The sequence below is a fragment of the Gavialis gangeticus genome, unplaced genomic scaffold (assembly GCF_001723915.1).
Source record: "Gavialis gangeticus isolate Ggan-Ray unplaced genomic scaffold, GavGan_comp1, whole genome shotgun sequence".
Taxonomy (NCBI): Eukaryota; Metazoa; Chordata; order Crocodylia; family Gavialidae; genus Gavialis; species Gavialis gangeticus.
In genome coordinates this window covers 4,381,648-4,394,048 of record NW_017728983.1, presented here as the reverse complement: position 1 = coordinate 4,394,048, position 12,401 = coordinate 4,381,648, and positions in this window count along the sequence as shown.

The following is a 12,401-nucleotide window of genomic DNA, read 5'->3' as shown; positions in this document are numbered from 1 at the left end:
GACGTACGTCATTTAGGTCACTGAATTCTGCTCTGGTTGATTTATTTATGCACCTTCATTATATAGCCTTTCCATGGCACGCAGCCTACATTTCCAGAGGTGGGGGGGCGTTATTTTGGGCCCTCAGGTTAGATTCATATATACCAGGCCTCTAGCAAGGAAGAGAAGGTCCACAGGGTCCTCTCTACAGTGGAGACACAAATGTGTCATTGCTGGACCTGTCTCTAGGGAAGAAAGCTCCACTCAGCACTGCCACTCCTGTCCCTCCTTCAGGTGACAGAGGTGACAAGGTGCATTTCCTCCTCTCTGCCCGCACATTAAATAGTGCCAGTCAGAAAGCATCCGCTCATGTTGTTTACCATATTTATTAATGAACTGGAAAGGACATCAGTGAAGTGACAAAACTTGCACATGACACAGAACTATTTAGATCAATCAGGACCAGAAAGGACTGTGAGAAACTGCAGAAAGACTAAAGCCAGGGGAAAAGGTAATGTCATGGCAAGTGCAATTGTCTATCTATAAATACCAAGTCATGCAAAATGTGTGAGGAGAAAGTTTAAGCTACTTATATCTCTCACAGAGTTATTCACCATGGAAAGCGAGTTGGATATCATGAGACTTCTGTTTAATGCACAGCTCTGGTCAAGAAGAGCAGACATGTTTGGATGCATCTGAAATAGGATGGAGAACAATGATTTGGAGCACAGTGTCATGCCTTTGGAGATACTGGCACTGTGGCCTCATCTGGAGTTGTGTGTGCAGTACTGACCCTGTACCAAAGAGGAGAGTGCGGAACTGGAGGGGTTTGGAGAAGGGCGATAAGAACACATGCCAATGGGGTGATTGTCTTCATACAAAGATGCTGCAAGCATTCGCATGGTTCACCTTGGGAAAGAGGTAAACAAGAAGGGACATATTGAGACTGCACAAAATAAAGACAGGTGTAGGAAAGATGGATTGAGAATTTCTGTTCTTGTGTCACTGGACAAGAACAGGAGGAAAGTCACCAATATGAACAAAATGAGACTTTCCAAACCTGCTAGACAGAACTGCGTCTTCACAGCAAGTAAATAGATGGTAGGACTCCTTGCCGCAGGAAGTTGTGGAGGCTGAACACTTCCCAAAGAGTGAACAGGGACACAGGAATCAATAGCAAGGATATCCAGAGTTGAGTGGTTCACGTGAAAGGGCATTTGGAGAGGAATATTAAACCTAGTACTTCAGGATCCAAGATGAACTTCATTAATCAGAGACCAGGAAGAGACCAAATGTAGGGGGCAAATTAGCCCACATGTGCCTACTGCAGCCTCTTACACTACCATCTGAAGCAGCTGGTGCTCCCATCAAGATGGGAGATGGAGCTTGGGCTGATCCAGTCTGGCAACTGCAGCGTTCCCATACATCCCTAACTTACAACAGCAGCTAGCAAGGGAGGGATTCCTCATCTGGAATATAGTGCACAGCACTGACCCCATTGCACCAATCTCATTTCTTCCTTGCCCTGCACCAAACGGCACAGACTTCCACAAGAAATCCTTGGGGAACATGCCCTGATCATTCTTTTCTTTTCCAAATCACCCTCTCTTCTTTCAACACTTTCTCTCACACATGACCCCACATCTCAATATTTTTGGACAGTCACTCCTTCAGGCCAGCTAAATGACTAGCAGATTTTGTTAAAACCACCATAGGCAATAAATCTCCCCCACTTTCTCATGCTCTTTCTACAGAACGTACCTCCAGCTGGAAAGTGCAATAGCGCCGTGCTTGAGGCCAAGTGCTTCGTGAGAGACAATCACCTCGTTGGTTTGAATAGAGAACCAGGCATAACTGCATTTTCCTGCTCCACAGTGGTGTTGTGACAGAGGCTGAGTTAACAAACATTTATGAAAGGCTTTGAAATCTTCAGATGAAAGGTAGCCCTAGAATTGCAAAGTATTATTTAATTTGATTTATTTCAATTTACTTCTAGCACCACTCATTGCTCTGGGTGCTTTAACAAAATGAAAGCTCACAGTATAAACACTAAACCCATTATATTAGCTGTACATCAGATTCTCAGATGGTGTATATCAGCATACCTGGGGTAACATCTAATGATTTATATCACCCAAGCATTTGGCTTGCTCTCTCTCTTTGCCCCTTCTTACACATCTATGGGCTCTACATAAGACCATTATCATTTGCACACTAGTAGTACATATTGGTCCCACCAAGGTCAGAGCTCCCTGAGCTAGGTGCCATATGAACTAAGAGTAAGAGACAGCTCCCACTATGAAAAGTTTACAATCCAGATGAGACAAACCAAGACAGCAGTAGTATCGCTAGGTGAGAGATTATGATGACTCGAAGGTCACATACATGAGAGCTCAGATCTGGACTCCACCTCGAGCCCGTAGGCTAATCATAAAACCACCTTTCCTCCCCATTACCAGTTCAATATTGTAACAACAGATCCAAAGACAACCATCTGGCATGCCATAACTTTCAGCCATACCTTCCCCAAACACTCGTGGAAAATGGCAGGCTAACAGTGTATTTTCACCGAGCTCTGATGGGCCAGTTCTCATGGCAAAATCCTAAAGAGTTTAACAGAATGAAACCAGAAAGCATCTCTGGAAATGTGCTTCGGTTCCATGCAAGTTATTCTAGCAGCCGTCCACTTGTAATAGAAAATGATGTACTTCCTGCAGGCTTGGGGCATCATTTTTCAGAGCTCCATTCCTGTTAAGTTGTGCAAGTGGTTTAAAATAATAACAACAATAATAATAATAAATCTTTAGAGATGTCATCATTTCCCATAAAGGAATACATAGAAAAAGAACCTGAGTCAAGGATTCAGGAGAAAGGAAATCTTTCCTCCAGGGTTGCACCCAGCCAGGAGTAACAGAAATTTCTGCCACAAAACCCCTTCCCCAGTGAGTACTGCAAGGATAAGGATCTTTCTGCCCTACTCAATGTTTAGATACGGCTACTAGAAGAGATGACAAGATTGCATAGGACATAACCAATCTATTCCACTGGTTCCCTATAGACTTTTGAGAGGAGCTGAAGGTCTTTCTCTCTACTAGGGACTGGTTTTGATGGAACAAGAGCCCCCCTTCCAGTCCTATGTTCTGTCGCACATCTCTAAATAAATGGGGCTCAGGTTACCTCAGTGACCTTTGCCTGGGTGCTAGGTCCTGGGAGCGTGTTGTGGGTGAGGGGAGGGGCGGGGGGGCGCATGCAGCAGAGCTGCCCCCTGGTGTTCTGCATGGGGCCGAGCCCCATCTGCTCATGCTGGGGCAACTCGTGCCACGCTCCTGCCTCCAGTTCTGGGATCTGGAGCCAGAGCCCCACATGCCTGTTGGGAGTGGCACAGTATAGTGGGGCAGGAGTGAAAAAAGCTGCTGCTCGATGCCAGGGGTGCAGAACAGCACCCAGCTGGCTGCATCCTCCCTGGGATCCTCCCTGCATCCTCACTGGAAGCTGCTCCAGGTCCAGCACACAGGGCTCCAGCTTCAGGCCCCAGGAAGGTGACCAGGAGCTGAAGCCGGAGCCCCAGTGCTGAAGCAGGAGCCACCTGGCTGAAGCTGCTCCCCACTCCCCGACCCCAGAAGGGCATAGCGCCACATGGCACGATTCAACAGGGGCAGGAGCAATGGTAGCTTCTAGTGGGCTGTTCCTGGAGCAGCTGGCTGGGAGCTGCTCTGTGCCCCCCGCCTCCAGCAGCAGCTCCTCCTCTCGCTCCTACTGCACCATGCTGCACTGCTCCCAGCAGGCATGTGGGCCTCCCTCTCCAGGTCCTGGCCACCTTTCACGGGAAGGTGGCCAGGAGCTGAAGCCGGAGCCTTGCATGCTGGGGTAGGAGCTACCTGGATAAAACTACTTGCCTGGTGTGGCACAGCAGGGACAAGATCAAAAGTAGGAGCAGCCTCTGGAGGTGGGGGGCACAGAGAAGCACCTGGCTGCAGCTGCACCGGGAACAGCCCTGGCAGAAGCTGCACACTAGCCAGGGCCCGAGTTGGCAGGTGCTAGCTGAAGCCTGGTCCCATGTAAAGCACCACAGGGGCAGCTGTGGGCCAGATCCAGTCACCTGGCGGGCCATATTTTGCCTACCCCTAGGTTAGCCCAACACAGAGACTCACTCACAGCTACCCAGCATGACCAGAACCTGGTCCAGTCCAAGTGCAACACTTCCTCCCTGCACCTTTCATCTCCAAAAAACTTATTACCTTCATTTTTTTAAAGAAGAAAAATACAAAAGAACCACATTAAAAACATGATCTTTTTCTCCAGGTTAGGAACAGATGATGTTGGTCACCATGTTGATTTTGGAAGGTATTCAGAGACCATGGAAAAGGCTACATTTTATGAACCAGAACACATCAGAAAAGTCTGCAGCAGAGGATGGGGCTGATTACCAGGAAAAAAATATCAGAGCTGCAGGTGAGCCAGCATGTTCTGACAACATACACCAGCTTCCAGTGCTCTCCCACCTGCTTTTACTTAGTCTCCCCACAGGCCTTTGGTCATACTTGCATGGAGGGCATTGGCAGAATACACTGGGGGCCATACAGAGTATAAAAGCTTCCTTGGTAGGGTAGAGCAGTGGTCTCCAAAGTGGGGTGCGCAAAATGATCCATTGGGGTGCGGGAAGAAAATATTAGAACTTCTATTTCTATTTATATAAATATACATATATTGGGGTGCGTGCTCAAAAATTTGTTACTGATAGGGGGTGCGAGAATATAATTATACATATATTGGGGGTGCATGCTCAAAAATTTTTTACTGATGGGGTGCGCGATCAAAAAAATTTGGAGACCACCGGGGTACAGGATGAGAATAAGGACTGTGGGGGTGGAGGTCACGGGGAAAACAGACTTTAAGGGAATGAAGAGGACACAGGCACATAGCCTGATGCCATCAGAGAGGTGAGGAGGAGGATGAAACGGCAGAGTCAGTTGGATGGAATCAGAGGGTGCTGCAGGGCGTTGGGAGACGGTGGGTGGCACAGAGAGGAGGCGAAAAAGGATGCTGGAAAGATGAAAGTAAGCTGACAGTATGTCTGTTGGAGGCCTCTGTATCGGAGCTGAGACATCTGCTACAACCTCTCCCTCAACTAGTCCCTTGTTCAGGAGACTGACAAAATCTACATGTTTAACCAAATGTCCCATCTTGTTTGCTTGTCCCTACAACCCAGAAGAGACAAAAATACAGGACAGCCCAGGTACTTTGAAGGGTTAAGTTCCTAACTCCCCTGTGAAGAAGACAGTTGGCAAAGTATGAGGGGGGCACAGTGCTACAGCAAACAGCTGTGGAGGACCGCAGAGGTGCTCCAGCTGTTTGCTGGCACTTATTTCCAAGGGAGCTGCTTCTCCGATCTGCTGCACAGGAATGCTGATGAACTCCCAGTGAGTGGAGGAGCAGCAGCAGACAGCCAAGTAGCTTGTCCTTACTTCAGCAATCCTCTGCAAATTAAGTGGGTAGTAAACCACCTAGACACAAATCACCCAGGTTCTCCCGTACTGCATTTTATCAGACAACAAGCAACACAAGAGGCCATCTATCATCCTGTAACTGCCCCCAGTGCAGAAGCTTTGCATCTCTGGGTGCCTAGTACTGGAGCAATTTTGGGAGAACCTCTATTTTTATTCTCCAGGTCCTTTCTGAGGCATTTCCACCTGCTGGTTTTTGGCCCTGAGCAGCTGTATTCCTTGTCCAAGAGAGGAAGATTGTCAATGAGCAGGTCTGCTCACAAAAACAACCACAGGCTCTGCATCATTTTTAGTCAGTTTGCAGTTTTTAGGGTTATATGCCCCAGAGGTTATGGGAGAACTTCTCTCTTAGTATTTCTGATGGACAACCCATACCAGTGCTCAGAACAGCACCAAAAATGTTTACTAGATCACTCCACCCAAGTCTGTGTTTGCAAGTGGGATGGACATAGATAAATTGCCTGCCACTTTACCAGCATCCATTTTGCCTGCATGCCTCATCCACACGCTTCTGTTTATTTTTTTCCAATCAACTGAGTGCATAAGCATTTCTGATACGAATAGATAGTCACATATGTCATCTGAAACCTTCATTTCCCATTTATTCTCAGCCAGACCATTTTGAAATCCACTTCCCAGGAACTTCTATGTTCAGTAAAACTTATGTGGGAAGCCATAAAAGTTAGGTGCAAATGGTGCAAATAAAACCAAAGGGCATGCCTTCAAAATGCCACTGAATGCTCACGGAAACTTTACTGCAGCACTTGTCCAGCACTAAACATATGAGGTAGCCCATGGGACCAAGTATGCACCAGTACATTCACAATCCACTGGTAATGCCTATAAGGGGATCTAGGGTCATTTAAGAACGTATGCAAGGGCTATGAGAAGTGGGGAGGGTTGATTTCCAAGCTTCCTGATAAGTTGGAGGTACGTGGTTTGGGGTGAAAAAAGAAAGCTGGCGGGTAGATTGGGAGAGCCAAAACAGTGGGAGCAGAGAAAGACTATAGTAGGAAGAACTTGTGTCTGTGCGTTTTGTAAGGACAAGGTGTTGTATCCAAGTGCCGCATGCAGAAATATGTAATGGAGCAGGTCCAAAATAATGCTGGCATAAATATTATTCATTGGTCTCTTTATACTGGCTATGTGTGAATGAGGAGGAACAGCTGCTGTCAGTCACTTCAACCCCCACCCCCCAAGGACTTCTTATGTTTTATGCCCCACAACAAGTGCTTTGCTTACACTGAATCAAAATGAACCCCTTGGGATACAGAGTACCAAGTGGTTACCAATACATCACTGTAGAAATGCCTACTACACTGTTTTTCTCCATAGGTACCTTCAAAACACCCAGCGAGGCATGGGAACAGCAAACAGTACTTTGCACAGTGACTCTAGTCTTATAAGTCCTGCTCAGAAACAAATCATGGCACCAAACAATAAGCATGTTTCAGGCCATACTAGTATTCTGGGAGATGCTCCTTCAGTTAGCAGTGTTTCAGGGAGTGATGCAAAAATACTGTAGTACCCTCTCCAGAGAGATGCATCGCCCTGCTCCGTTCTCAGAGTTTCAATACAACATGCACAATGTAATTTTTTTTTTTTTTTTATAAAATCACCCCCCAGCCCCACTGCTACTAATAACCACCCACCTCCCAGCTACAGAAAGTGGTGCTCTTTGATCTGTAACTAGCCAGTCTGGTCATAGACACCACATATTCTTGCATCGACAGATCTGCAGTGAAAAATTACATGAATTCATTGTTTGGATATTTACAAAAAAGCGGATCTATAACCCATTGGGGGAATTGCCCATTATCTGGAAAATCCAACACTTAGATATTAAATTACCATGAAACTTCTCTGGAGATATATTGCACTAAGTGTCTTTGGAAAGGCAAATGGTTTACTTGTCATCTATACAACTGAATGAACGAAAATTAATTTACGGGGCCTTGTTTAAGGGAAATGTTGAACTTGGAGGGACACGCAAGTTTGGTATCAACCAAATGACCCTTTCCCAAGCCTCGTGCTCACTTCCCCCATAGCCAACTTCGTTCTTCAATCCATCTTATATTGATTTGCACAGTCTTCACTGAAACTAATTCATGAAGTTAGAGACAACCGTCCTTATGCTGAACTCAGAAAGCAGGGTTAGTTGAACTAAGACTGTCCTCAGAACTAATTCAAGCAATTCTCACACTCAAACTGGTACACAAGGTTTGCACACACTGGTCTCAAGGCAATAGGCTGGAAGGGGGTATTCTCCCATTGGAACCAACATACAAGCCTAGACAAAACAATGCAGCCAGTAGGCCTGGATTTTCAAGATGCAGGAAATGCTGATTTTATTATTTATTGTTTAGACTGCAATAGCCCCCAGAAGCCCCAGTTATGGAGCAGGATTCCATTGTGCAAGGTGCTGTACAAATACCGAACAAGGTCTCTGCTCCAAACGTTTTTATTCTTGGGTTGTAAGACAAGAGACAAGCAATAAATTCAGACAAACAGGGAAGCATAACTAAAGCAACGGGCCAATACTGGTCACCACAGCCCACTGGCAGGCAAGCTGTTTTTTTTGTAGGCATAGGAAGACCAACCAGGTATCTATATGTTTTAGGTTTGATTCTCCTTTCAGATGAGTGCAAATCAGTCACTAAAGTTAGAATGGCATGAAACTAGCATGAAAGAAGAATAAAACCTACTGTATTAGACCGACTGAATTTCCCTCGTCCCACCAGCATGCCAAGAAAGGCCCTCCAGCACTCTAATGGCTGAGCGGATGAGTGGGTGTGACAAAAGCCATCACAATTTTAATTAATTTTTTTTAAGGACCAGACCTGCTCCCGATATGTCACAGGGAGAATTGAAGAAATAACTGAAATTTCAGTTCAGCAGCAGTTCTGAAATATCAGAAAAGATCATTTCTTTTTTTTTTTTTAAACTCCTGGCATGAAAATGTTCTGTTCAACCCAATTTTAATGCAATTTCTTAGTTGGTCTAATAAAAGGTATCATCTCTGAACGAAGAGTTTTAGAGTTTTGCATTTCTGTTCAACCCAAAGACATGCACACACTTTCTATCTCAAGGTCCTGGAAACATTTTACAACATTCTGGTTTGAAACACTGAAATACATTTCAAAACAAGACATTCTCAATCAAAAAACTGAAAGTGGTTTCAGCTTTTTCCCCAGAGGCTGGAGATTTTTTTAAGCCTTTTTGTGAGCAGAAACCATTTGGTGAAAAGATCACAAACTCACAAAATGTTTGGGCTAATCAAAACCCAGATTTTCAGTTAAATAGATTTCTGGCTTAAAAATTTTGCCTGGCTATCGCCCCAAGCACTATAACCAAGACAACCCAGTAACTCAGAAAAGTCTTCCAGTACTATGCACACATGATTTGCAGCTCAGTTTCACCAGTATAACATCACTGACACCAGTGGGCTCCTCCTGACATGCAGTCATGTAAAAGGACTCAGAATCCAGCTCAGCTCACCTAGCTTCTCATGCCTCTGACAGCAGCATGGATACAGCTGACCCGAAAAACTGGATGGGAACATTACTATAAATAAAAATCTGGTGGGAGGAAAACAAGTTAGCCTTGTTGTTGGATAAACCACTTTCATTCTCTGCCTACGGGTGCTTGTACACATGATAACAGCAAATCATAGGAAACAGTGGTCTGCTAGGATGCCCAAACCAGAGCCAGACTTAGGTCTTCTGAAGTGAGCATGAGTCCTATATTGGGCTTTTTCACTAACAGAAGACACATTCCAGGTTTTCACGTCAGTGCCAAGATGCCCATAGCACCACTCCTCTGGGTAACAGTGGGCAGACGGGTTATCACTAGCTGAAGAACCAGAGCTCTGTCCTTTGTCATTAAGAACCCAGGACACTTCAGCAGGGCAAGGATGCAGGCAGGATGTTACATTAGGGAGAAGAGGAACAGTGACTTCTTTTGCAGGAGAAAAATGAAGCCCCTTGCAAATAGCCATTGTCCCTTCTGGCTCCTACCCCATGTGGCTGCTTATTTCAAGTGCATCAGAGAGCCACCTCTGGTATCAGCTGCATGTCCCAGTAAAATTGAGTTCAGACAGCTCCACAGCCGCCGATCGATACCACTTCAATCAGACTGTCTTCACTGCCTGGGGGGGAATTTCCCCATTCTGGCTCTGGTGGGATATGCTGGATTCAGTTTTATGCAAGAACTGACAGGGAGATTTTTAACCCTTCCTGCCTGTCAGGTATGCTGAGAAAGCAGCTAAGAGATCAACAATGATCCTCATCAAGCAGCTCCTATACAGTGGAAAGGTGAATGACAAGGGACTAGCATAAAATGAGGAGGAGCTGATACAACTGCTTCAGATTCTCAAGGCTCTCTCTGTCTCGCATCCAAGTGAGCTAGTTTATTTGCAGAGAGGGGATTTATCTTGAGAGAAAAATAATAGTGATCTGTACACAAAGGTAGACACACGCATCTCAGGGAAGTCCCTGCAGCAACAGAACGTATCCTTCTTCTTCAGGAACCTTTCTGCTGAACATGGTCTTGATAAAAGGATGCCTGGGAGAGACAATGAGTAGCCTAAACTCCGAATAAAAGAGTAGGCCAAATCATGCAAATTGTTAGGTTCCTCTAATAAACTCTTACAGTAAGGAAATCTGCAGATCTGAACAACAGAAACACTGCCATGATTTTGAGGAACCTCTTCCAAAAAAAAAAAAAAAAGGCAATTATGGAATCACAGCACAGTTTGTAAACCTTAATTTACCAAGCAGCCTCCGCCCTCCTCACTTGTATTCATCTTTTCTATAATAGAAAACAAACACTGCATTTAAGGAGATAATCATGTGCTTCTCTGCACATGGTATTTTACTTCAAGCTGGTTAATATCACCAGTTGTAAATCAATATATGGTAAGAGCACTGCATGACTTTTTTCCCCCTCTAATGATGTAAGGCTGGGGAAATCAATAATGCCGGAGGTGAAAGGCAAGGTGATCAGATACCATGGTGATGGCAACCAGACAGACAAATGCTAGCAGTATAAAAAGGAACCTTGTGATATGCAGACTATCAGCTTCAACATACCAGCTGTGAAGGTTTCTCCAGTGAACATTTTCCCCCTCTTACAGACAAGCAACACCTTTCAAGGTAACGTTTGTCAGCCTCTGATCACAGGCTGCCTTTGTCTGGAAATGGTTTGGCAATGACTGAACGTGGCTTAATGAGCTTGCCCCCCACCCCGTTTCTTGGACATTCCACTCTGGGGATGTGGAGGGTGGGAAATGTTATTGAGAAGTGGTCTGGTTTCAATTATCACTGGGCTTTTGACTGCAACCAACTGTGGGTTATCAGAGGGTTATTTGCTAGCCAGAAAGCAGCCACATTGGCTAGTTTAGGATGTGGTATCTGCCATCGGATGGAGAAATACTGGATCCTACATACTGAGGGGAGTTAGTTCACATGGAAGGGGGAGAACGAGCAAGGAGATCTAGACAAGGCTTTCTCTTGGGGAAGAATATTTGGCTGGCTACTTTCTCTGCTCGCTGGCCAAGGGCTTGCGCGCTCAGAACAGCATTGCTAATTAGAGGAGAGAGGCTGTATTGTCAGCACCACGGATTGATTAGTGGAAAAATCTACAACTTCAGAGGCTGCAGTGGAATTTTTGACCGTCCACAGCATCGACATAACTCGGCACCCAGTCAAGTCAATGAATAAATGGCCAGTGGCTTCAATAGGAGCAGAATGAAACCAGTGCTGAGCATTTGGAAAGATCCCGCCCTCTGGGTTTTCAGAGCCAGAGAGCTCAGGCAACAAGTCAATCTCAATTGCCCAGCCCCTGCCCCTAGGCCGGGAACATGCCCCTGAGCAAGGCAACCGAGTTGGAGCTAGCCAGGGAAGGCCCGTTTTAACAGCAGCATAAAAGTTGCCAGGAAAACAGCAGAAGTGTCAAGCTGTCTTTTCTTCTTAATTATCCAGCCACTATTGGGTGAGCAAAACATGGAGAAGCCCAGGGCAGGGAGGGGGGAATAATCAAAGGTTGTGAGCACTGACCAGCACCTGGGGGTTCTTGTTTTGATAAAGGCAAAGAAGAGATTTGACAGTGGTTTTAAAATGCAGCTCTGTGTCTGTGCATGTGGAGCCAAGAGCATTTGGTCCCCGCTCTGTGTGACAGACAGCGTCTTCATCCAGCACCTCCAAAAATAATTAAAACCGCTTAGCTCTGTGCAGCCTGTCACAGCTCTCCCAGCTGCAGCAGGCTGGGGAATTTGCCTGCAAAGCTACAGGGCTGTATCCCGTCTTCTAGGAGAAGCGCATGATACGCAGCCGCTGCGAAGTTGGACTGCTCCCCTGCCCCTGCCTTTACCACAACCAGAAAGCTAACGGGTAGATTCTCCTGAGGGTATTTCTGTATGTCCTTCCCAGAACGCCCGTCTACCTGGGAATCCTCTATGCAGCTCCCATTAAAGAAGGGAGCTGAAGAAAAGGCATCCTCCTCTGCACGAGGCTGCCCTTGGTAAGGAAGAGCTGACACACAAAAAAGCAGCAAAGCAGGGAAGAGAGGAGGGCACTGCAGAGCGGGCAGCGTGGACGGTCCAGCGATCTTTTGTTTCGGCACCCACGCCTGGAAAAGCCAAGCTCTGCCTTAAAGAGAAGGCAGTCGGAGGTGCTGCCGGCTGCCAGCACCTTGCAGCAGATGTCGGGGGACCTCCGTGCCGTCTACCTTCCCTCCCCGGTCAGGGCGCTCCGCACGGCACCGCTTTGCTGTGAAAACCCAGCAACTCGCAACAGAGCCGCAGGCTCGCGACCGCCCGGGCTCTCGGCCGCCAGCAGCTCGCCGCTCCGGGGGTGCAGCCGGCCCCCGGGACGTTATAAAACAATCGCCGAGCCCCGCGACTTCCCGTGTTGCCGCCCT